This window comes from Coptis chinensis, chromosome 9 (assembly GCF_015680905.1).
Source record: "Coptis chinensis isolate HL-2020 chromosome 9, ASM1568090v1, whole genome shotgun sequence".
NCBI lineage: Eukaryota > Viridiplantae > Streptophyta > Magnoliopsida > Ranunculales > Ranunculaceae > Coptis > Coptis chinensis.
In genome coordinates this window covers 58,272,239-58,282,818 of record NC_141464.1, presented here as the reverse complement: position 1 = coordinate 58,282,818, position 10,580 = coordinate 58,272,239, and the positions used below count along the sequence as shown (strand labels likewise).

Below are 10,580 nucleotides of genomic sequence, written 5' to 3'. Positions count from 1 at the left end.
ATCACAGTGTTGTGTTGGATGTGTTAATTGGTAGTGTATTTTTCACTTTGTAAATCATATCCGGTACAGTGTCCACTAACTTACATGCTATTGTTTAGTTTTTGTTTTTCTCCTGCAGCTCCGCTTCGTGCCAAGAAAACTTCGACTATCACTTTGTTGTTGTTTTTTTTTTTTTTTTGTTTGGGCCATATATTAATCATCTTTGCAACACTTAGTTATTGAACTAATAACAAAACCCTTTGGAATGTGAATTCCTGTAAAAACTTCGACAACTAAAGGTAGGCTGGTTTTTATATGTTGAATTTGATATTAGATTAGGTCAACTTAGTTCTGACTTACAGGGTGGTCATGTAAAGTATATGTGTTTTTTGTTTTCATGGTCTACTTATTACTTATAGTTTTGATGCCCTGAAATAGGAATGAATCATTCTGAGGATCCATCGAAAACAAAGAAGCACACGCTCCATTTATAATATGATAGACTGAACCTTTAAGCTTAGGCCACCTTCTTCTTCATTTCCGTTATTAATTTAAGTCAACCAGGTTTTCTTGGTATGGTCTATATCAAGTCTCATATGCAACTAATTGGTTATATTGCTTTAATATTTTGAAAATGGTCATACGTTTTAATGTTATCAATCAATCTTTAGGCGATGCATCCCAAAGATGATATTTTATATATAACAACTGTGATTGTTTCCCTGTTTCATGGGTTATGTAATTCGGAAGAATGTTTCATGGTGATTTATTTTGGAATTTGAATTGAACTCTCTTTTTACTTGGTTCATTGTATAGTCAATTTGGATTTGAGTAACAATCTTATTGTAGTATTTCTTTTATGGCTCCTGTAATTTTGTTAAAGCTTTCATATAACCATCCTAGAATGAATGGTGCAAACAATGCAAATTAGCCCTTGAAGCCACTATAAGGAATGCTAAAGTCTAACTCCACTGGAGCACACTCTGACCAATGGTAAGTCATTGACATATTATTTTCATTTGACAATGTTTGGTTTATCTATATACAATAATTTTGATTTATTGGTCTAACTAATTGGTTTCAAATTAGTGACGGATTTCAATGAAGAAAGTATAGCGAAAGGAAATCCATGCGTCGAGCTAATTATCCAAGCACCATGACGACTCACCGCAACAACATTAGCTTCCTTATGGCTAATTTCTGAAAGTGGACTGAATGGGTTGAAGAAAATCTTGAACACATCAATCTAAAGTTTTTCCTGCTCATAGATTCACCTGTGATTTGATAAATAACCTATGAAAACACTACACCATAATAGCTATTTTGTAATAGTGCAAATTTTCAATAAGTAACAGATATAACTGTTACTGCATCAGTAACAGTTATATCCGTTACTTACTACAACAAGCATTACTTAAAATCTTGAATTAATATTTAATAATGTTTTCACGGTTATTTTGGGATATGCTAACATTTATATCCGTTAGAAAAGGAAATAAGTATGCATAATAAATTGAAAAATAAAAAAAAATATCACAAGCGGGCAAATTTGGTAACGGGGTCACATTTCCCCCTTCTTTTTTCTTATTTTTTTTTCCGGCTAACACTTATTTTTTCGGCTAGCACTTAGAAAAGGAATTCTAATCTTGCCTATTTTTTTATATGGCAGGAAACAAAAAAAAAACCACTCTCTGAAGAACCCTAGCTTCTATTTGCATCTTCTCCAATTTCTCTTCACTAGATTCTCGATGAACCAGGTCAATCTCTTTATAGATTTTCGATTAAAAAAGGTTACTTTTTTGCTGACTCTCTCTCTCTCTCTCCTCTTGGTTGTTTGTAAACATGTTTTTGCACTAATGAGAAACTATAATGAAATCCTTATTTTTCTTTTTCTAATAGAGATCCTTGTTACTGTGTCGAGCTAATTTCAGTATTAAATAGAAATTATTACTGAATTACTCAACATACTTCATGTTTAGAGAATACCGTTTAGTTGACTGTTGATTGTTGCTCAGATTAGTCGCATATATGTATGCATGATTTGATTGAGAATTCACTGGAAAATACTGATTGATTGTATGTTAATCTATTCATAGCACCCTCAATTTGTTGTTGTCTGTGATTTGTAAGTGGGAGTAGTGCATACTAGGCAGTTAGCTTAGAGAAACAACTGTAAGATAGAATTTCTTTTAGTTAGTGATTCTGTAATTATTATTTTTTATTCATTGAGAAAGAGAGATGTGTTAGTGTAGTCGTGGATACAATTTTCTGAAAATGTTGGTGTATGACACTTATCCATTGTGTATCTGTTTTTTCTCATACTTGATATGTTTCCTTTTTGAAGGGTTGACTAATTTTCTCAAAAGTTTCACTTATTGCAGCTAAGTCTGATTTTGAGGTAAAATATTAATCTTTATTGGTTTAATAGATGTGGTTATAAAAGTTTGCTTCTTTGTTGGTTATGTACATAGCTCCTGGATTACATACTACTTGAAATTTGATAATTAGTTGTTGAGGATATAGGAATATAACTAGGCTAGACCTTTTCTTTTAGGTCGGTGCATATTTAATTGCATTAGTTGCCTTGCACTAGAATAAAACAAATCAATAGGTAGTGATAAAGTAGCATCTGTACTCACAAATACAATTTCCTAGTGGCTCTTTCATTCTGAAAATATGGGTGCATGACATATATTCATTGTATTTGTTAGTTTTGAGTTGTAGATATGGTGGAAATTATATGTTGCATTAAGTGACGAGCTATACACCTGCAAAATTTAGTGTTCTAACTGTTGCTACCCATATGGATTGAAAACAATGTTACCTGCATTTGAATCTTATCTTTTCAACTGAAAAAATATTTACTTGGTGAAGGGGACCGTGTATATTTCTTTGAAGAGTATTATTCCTTAGTTCTATAATAAACATGTCTGTATTTAGGATTGGATGGACTTATTTACTTGTTTTTATTTAGTTTTTTATTTTATGCATGTAAAGTGTATATTATTTATATTTATGATGCCGCTTCTTTCTTGTTTTTTGTTTATACATAGTTGGAAAACTAGCTAACTGGTATTTATGTTGACTATTATTTTCCTTGGTTTCTAAATATAGTATAGAATGTCAGAACCAATAGACAAATAATGGATGAGTGAAAATGAAAGAGGCGGCGTAGTGTAATCATTGGGAGTTGAGGTTTTTCTTAAATTTGCAAAGTGGAAGTTGGGCGGGAAGAAGTGTCCTTGTCCGTGCAAGAAGTGCCGGAATAGGTATGTATTGGTTGACTTATAAAGAGGTTGGATACCATTTAATCTCAAAAGGTATAGAGAAGTCCTATCGTGTATGGACTTTACACAGTGAGGACTTATCTAACGCTGGTGTTCATCCTCCATTGGTTGCAAATATTAGGGAAAAAACCTCGGTTGATGATGGGTTTGAGATGGGGGACATCGAGGAAGAAACCATTGGGGATGTCGGGATTGGGATGGGAAACTTTGTCGACTCTTCTTTTGGATTACACGGTGATGTGGTGACAGGTGATGGCAGTTTGGGAATTGAATTTGATGAACCTTATGTTCCTGAACCAGACTTAGGAAAGAGGTATTACGATTATAAGAAAAAATCAACTGAAAAATTGTATCCTACATGTGAGGGTCCTGAGACAACTCTCTCAGCACTTGTAGAACTTCATAATGTAAAGAAGGAATTTGGTTGGTCTGGAACTGGTATGACAGTTCTCTTATCCTTGTTGAGGCAATGGCTGCCTAAAGGTAACACCCTCCCTAAGAAGTATCCGGTAATGAAGGAGATGTTAAAAGACTTAGGGATGAAGGCTACGTGCATTCATGCGTGTGAGAACAATTGTATCTTATATTGGAAGAAGAACAAAGATTTGATAGAATGTCCTGAGTTCCAAGCACCAAGGTTTAAAGTTAAGGAGGGGAGTAAAGGGAAGAAGAATTCCAAGGAGCCTAACAAGGTACTGAGACATTTTCCTTTAATTCCAAGACTCAAGCGGCTATATACTATACCGTGGATAGCGCATGAGATGACATGGCATGCACGAGTAGAGACTTCTACGGCTTATATGCGTCATCCAATTGATTAAGGCTAGTGGAAAATTTGTAAAGAAAAGTGGCCAAACTTTGCTAATGAGCAGCGCAATGTTTGGCTTGCAATTGCAACTGATGGGTTTAATGCACTGTATCTCTAAAATGTTCTACGATTTGCAGGCCTTGGCTGCATCATCAAAGACTGTTGATTGCCTTAAGTTTGTCCATAGTTTGCAGAGTTGTTTTCTTCTTGCTGGGGATCTTAAAGGTGAGTGCATTTTCTATGTCTTAGATTAAATAGCCACCAGGGACACAGTCACCAGCTGCTGAGATAACATCAGTAGTTGTTTATGATGGACTGTAGTATCTTATTGCTTCCCTGAGCCACATTTTATAAGCAAAAATGACCCCATCAGTGTGGTCCTTTTCAAGATGTTGCTTTCAGCACTATTATTAAAGCTACTAGTGCACCATTCAAATCAGAGTACGTGCATTCTGTGACAATAATGAGATTATAGGTCATAATCCCAGTGCAAAAAAATTGGTCGGCATAAGTAGGTGTCTACTTGTAACCCTTGTGTGGTTCATGAATAAACCTTTATTTATTTGTATCCTTAACATAATCTTGACTTATTTCTTTCACTTGCAGTCAAAATTGGACGGCTTGGCTACCAGGTAACTAATCAATTTGATTCGGAGACAAAGCAGCGGTCTCTTCTCTTCCAGGTGTTTATCTTTGTCTAATACCATCTGTTTAGTTAACTTCTGTGATTTTTTTTACCAGTATTCCCTCCTAATGTCTTTGTCAACAAACATTTTACTAGAGCTAGTAAAGTCACAAAAACCATTGTGGGTCAGCTTGAAGTGATTTGTATAGGCTGAAATGTTTATTTAGTATGCCTTCGTCTATAGAAATTAGTTGTTCTTATCCATAAGCTTTATTCAAATAGTGGTCTAATAGCTGAGGAAGTGTTACTGCAAGAGCTGACATTAGCCCACCTCACTAACTGATAAGAGCCCAAAACTGTAGTTTTAACCTCTTAACAATAATACTTTTAGACCAATTATGCAAGTAATAAATAAGAGTTAATGCTGATTACGTGCTTTTATGTATTTAAGGCTTTGGAGTCAATTATGTTCAGAAATGTGTCACTTTGGCGAGATAAAGGAGCAAGGGTTGGTTGCTAAGAAGTTCTGTGATTAAAGGCCAAGATTCAAGGAGAAAAAGCCTTTGTAAAGCCCGGTCAAAGCTGAAAAGTCAAAGTCAACGCGGGCAAAAACAACACAAAAAAGTCAACAGAACTTCCGAAGACCGTATCTTTGGACTCAGACCTCGGAATTGGGCCTACCTTATGTCAAAACGACCGGCTCGGAAAAAGATTTCTAATGGTCTAAGCCTTGACCCAATCAGAGGAGCAAAAAAGGACAAAAAGTTTGTTGAAGTCAAATCCAGTTGAAAAGGGCTCTGTGGATTGAAGAAATTGGGTTTTGGGCTCGATTTTCTGGCCCAAAACATGGCTCCTCAGCCCATGCACGAAAATGTGGATCTGGTCTCCTACATTTCATGGGAGAAGACTTAACTCTTAATCATCTTAGTTTGAGGTAGCCATTAGCCAATAGTTTTTAGATCAGATTTAGAATCCATTAATTAATTAGTTTTTTATCTTGTTTTAAATTAAGTTATTGAATTATTGTTGTAGTAGCCATTTTCTTAGATGGACCATAGCATACATTGGGCCAAAAGATAGGGTCCAGACCACAGTATGTATTGGGTCAAGAGAGTGGGCCTAAGACCACACTGTGGCCCATGGAGTAAACCTAAGAGAGGAGTATAGAAAGGAAGAGAAGAGAAGAGAGAGTGGGGAAGAAAGAGAAAGAGGGGAGATGAACTACGGCAGCTTGATCTCGAAATGGGTATGTAGGCAACCTAATTGGTGTAGCCGATCCAAAATAGAGCGGGAGTACGAGCAAATTTAGAGGTCGCAGTAATTGGGGTGCGACAAATGGCGCCATCTGTGGGGATCATGAAAAATAAGTTGGTGGTCGAGAAAAGAGAATGTAATGGTGGGAAAGATCTAGTGGTGTTAAAGATAAAGCGACAACAGTTAACAACGAAGTTCTTGTTTTTCTTAAGTTCGGTTCTCTAATATTTCGTAAAGTTCAGTTCTCTATGAAGCTGATTCGTAACAGCTAAACAGAAAGGAATATTGAGTTTTCTCTGTGGTGGTTGAAAGGAAACATTTTCTCAACAACAACTCTCAGATGTTGAGTAATCTTTTGAGACAGTTGGATTGATTTGATTCAATGTAGTAATGATAGTGAGCTCGAAATTAGGGTTTTTAATTTGCTATCGCCGTATGGTATTTTGTTTTCTAGTATTGGGAATATTGATAGGTGTAATTTGGTTAAGTATGTTTTCCTGTGGAGAGATTACCAGAATGGATTAGGTTTGTGATTAATTGTGAGAAAGATTATCGTTGCGTGTTACCGAATTTATGTACTTTGTTTAGTGGTAGTAGAGTTAAGGAAGGTTTGAGTAAAAGTGGTGGTGGTGGCTATGTTCAAGTTCAGTTGAATGTTTTTGAATATTATATGTTTTGGTTGGCTTATTATCCTATTTGTAGAGGGAATAACGAGGCTTGTTCGAATAATGTTGTTGTTGTTAAGAAGAGTAAGAAGTTTAGGTTAGAGAATTGGACTTCTTCGGTTCATGGTTTGGCTAGAGTTAGCAGGAGGAGAGAAGTTGGGTTGTGGGTTGTATGTTCATCTTCTTTATCCTTATTTACATGCTTTTGTACCGAATTATGGTTTTGAGGCGCATCAGCCTTACAGGAGCTCGTTATTGCATTACTCGTCTGAGTGTGATGGTTCGGTTATGTTACAAATGGAGTTTGTGGTTTATACGTTGGTGCATTTTTGGTTAGTGGAGAATGATTTTTCTCTGTTGCCTATGAATGTTGCAAGTCTTTTGGTGTGTCGTTTCCTTTTCGAGCTGTGTTAGGTGAGACGCGCTTTCGACTTCGGATCTTGGGGAGGTTTTGATGATGTTTGTGAAGTATCTTAATAGTAGCTTGGTTTCTATTAGTCATGGGTTTGAACCTGCTGAGCGTACTGGAAGTCCTCGGTCGAGAAGTGGGGGTTCTAATGATTTTGTGAAGTCTAAGAGTGGTGTATCACAAATTGCTAATGGGTGTTCTGTTACACCTTGGAATTCATTGATTCAAAGGCCACTGTACAAGTTCATACTGAGGACATTTTAGTTCTGTCCGGTGGAAACTAATATTAAAAATGCTTCTCAAGTATTTTCTGTATGGATTACTTACATAGAGCCTCGGAAAGTTAGCTCAGTAGAGTTTGCAGATCTTGATGCATTCATAGATCAATCTGTTTGACGACCCATAACCGAGACTTTGTTAAAGATAGTTCCAATCAACAGTAGGGGTATACATCTTCTTGGGAAGGATATGTGTTGTCCAATTATCTCTTCTATAGCTCTATGGTTATGCATTTTCTCGGGTCGCGCACAAATTTCTTCACAATGATGTTGATACAATAATCCAAATGGTGTTGAAGGTACTAAATGTTTTGACATCGTCAAGGGAGTTGGGAGACCTCATAAAGAAAGTTGATGCCGCATTTCATTGTAGATCCTTTGGGTCTTCCTCTGTAATGGTTGATAGTTCATATAAGTTTGTCCCGTCCATCTGTGAACAATTGCAAGATTGGGAGGATGCCTTGTGTGAGGATGATGCTGATGGATCCTTTTTGCATGAGAATTGGAATCAAGATTTACGGCTCTTAAGTGATGGTATAGTGTGGGCATGGGTGGACTAGTAGGGTGTGAATGGTGGTAGTAGGATAGGTGTACCACCTCGGGTTTGTGCAGGGCTGTTAAAAAGGGGTTGACAATCACGCCGAGTATTGCCAGAATGGTGACGGGTCTAACAAGGGGCAACATAGTCCCCTCCTTTGTGTTATTGGTGATTTTAGTTTTTGTAGAGTATTCAATGTAACAACATCGACGGCGAGGAAGTTGGAGACAGAGGAACAATGAGATCAATAGATTGGGGCTGAGATCAACGGCTTGGAGCGTCTGAATACGGATTGTAAGATGATTACAAAAAATGTAGAGAGGCATACACTGCTGCAGGTAACTCATTTCTTTTACCGTCATGTACATAATAGACGGACGAGTAGTAACTCGGCCATCATCCATAGTTACACTGGGGGCAAGCAAGCCTTGTCCCCATCCTTGGCAGAGATGTATGTGGGGACAGATTGGGATTGTCCCCAGACCTCATTGTATTCCGCAAACCTATTCGCTCTAGGAGGTCGCAGACCATGAATGAGAAACGTGGTTGTACACCTCAGGGTAAGACGGATTGTACACTGTTTGGAGCATATGATCGCCATTATGTTTGTATGCAAATACTTATGCTGAATTAATATTCTTCATTAAAACCCACATGTTATTTGTGCAACCTCAAATATGAAAGTTTCAGGTTACAGAGAAAGTGAAAGATCTGTGGAACAAAGTTGAGATTGAGCTGGTATTGAGGGATGGATCCATCTCACCTTATTTACTACCTTATTTGCATACACTATATTGTCATCGAAGAGTTTACTTTCTGCTGGCATACACTATATTATGCATTCCGAAGGAGAGCACACACTATATTGTGCATTTCGAAGGAGAGCGGAGGGGTTCGAGAAGACCCTTCGCGGATATGTCGTGGGGCTATCCGAATGAGTGCAGGGGGGGGGGATGACCCCTTCGCGGACCCTCGTATCCGAATCAAACATGGGGCAGGCTGAGCTATTCCTGGATGTTCATTTCAAAGGAGAGTGGAGTGGTTAGAGAAGACCCTTCGCGGATATGTCGTGGGGCTATTCGAATGAGTGCGGGGGGATAAACCCTCCGCGGACCCTCGTGTCCGAATCAAACATGGGGTAGGCTGAGCTATTCCCGGATGTGCATTCTGAAGGAGAGCAGAGGGGTTCAAGAAGACCCTTCACGGATATGTCGCGGGGTTATCCGAATGAGTGCGGGGGGGACGAGCCCTCCACGGACCCTCGTGTCCGAATCAAACATGGGGGCAAGCTGAGTTGCCCCTCATCAACCTCCACTCCAGAGCAAAGACAACGGGGATGAGCCCTCCGCGAACATGAGATCTTAATCAAACGTGGGGGGAAGCTGAGTTGCCCCTCATCAGACTACCCTCCGGAGCATAGACAACGGGGGGGATGAGCCCTCCGTGGACATGAGATCTGAATCAAACGTGAGGGCAAGCTAAGTTGCCCCACATCAGACTACACTCCAGGGCATAGACAACGGGGGGGATGAACCCTCAGCGGACATGAGATCTGAATCAAACATGGGGGCAAGCTGAGTTAGGGCCCTCATCAGCTCTACTCCAGCGCATAGACAACGGGGGGATGAGCCCCCTGCGAACATGAGATCCGAATCAAGCTTGGGGGCAAACTAAGTTGCTCTTCAACAGACCCCACTCCTGAGTAGAGATAGGGGGTTGAGCTCTCCGTGAGCCGGAGTTCCAAATTGCAATTGGGAGCAAGCAACATATCTAGAAGGAACAATACTATTGAGTTCTACAAAAGAGAAATAGAGGGGATGAGGCCTTTTGCGGACGGGATATCGAGTTCCATGAGTAAGTGCAAAGGGGATGAGACCCTTGGCGGATACAATGTTGAGTTGTACGAAAGGGTGAGACACTCCGCTGACATGGTAGTGATTTATATGAAGGAGAGCTTAGGGCTAGGCTGAGACACTCCTCGGGCATAGTAGTGAGTTCTGTGAAGGAGAGCTTATGGCTGGGCTGAGACACTCTGCGGACAGGGTAGTGAGTTTCGAGAAAGAGAAACGAAGGGGATGAGACACACCGCGGACATGGTAGCGAGTTCTATGAAAGAGAGATGGTGGCTGAGGTTAGACACCCTGCGGATATGGGGCAAGCTAAGCTGTCCCTGGATATACTTCGTGCTTTCGAATGAGAGTAGAGGGGATGAGACCCTTCGCGGATACACTGTTGACTTCTACGAAAGAGAAATGAAGGGGACGAGACACTCCGCGGACATGGTAGCGAGATCTATGAAAGAGAGAAGGTGGCTGAGGTGAGAAACTCCGCGGACATAGTAGTGAATTTTGTAGAGGAAAATGGATAGCTGGGTTGAGACACTTCGCTGGCATGAGGATTGGGTTTGAAAAGTGAGAGAGAAGGTGATGAGATCCTTCGTGGATACGCTAATGAGTTATATGAATGAGAACCGATGGATTGAGATACTTTGCGGACATGATGATTGATGTGGAAGAATGAGTGCCAAGGGAAAGAGACCCTTCGAGGACTGGAATTGAATTCTGTAAGGAGAGCTAATAACAAAAATAGAATGAGGATTCTGGGTCTCGTGATCAAGGACGTTTAGCAAAGAAAACACTGCGAAAGTAAGACTCCTTCAGTCCCGGACTATCGAAAGAGGGATCGCAAAGTAGAGTTTATTTACGGCTGACGCTTGCGGAACCATTGGAGATTTGCA

General features: G+C 39.5%; 1 pseudogene; it reads left to right on the top strand.

The window, feature by feature from the left end:
- Positions 1-3,250: 3,250 nt before the first annotated feature.
- On the top strand, positions 3,251-7,865 carry LOC147476954 (uncharacterized; annotated as a pseudogene).
- The last annotated feature ends 2,715 nt before the right edge of the window (positions 7,866-10,580 follow it).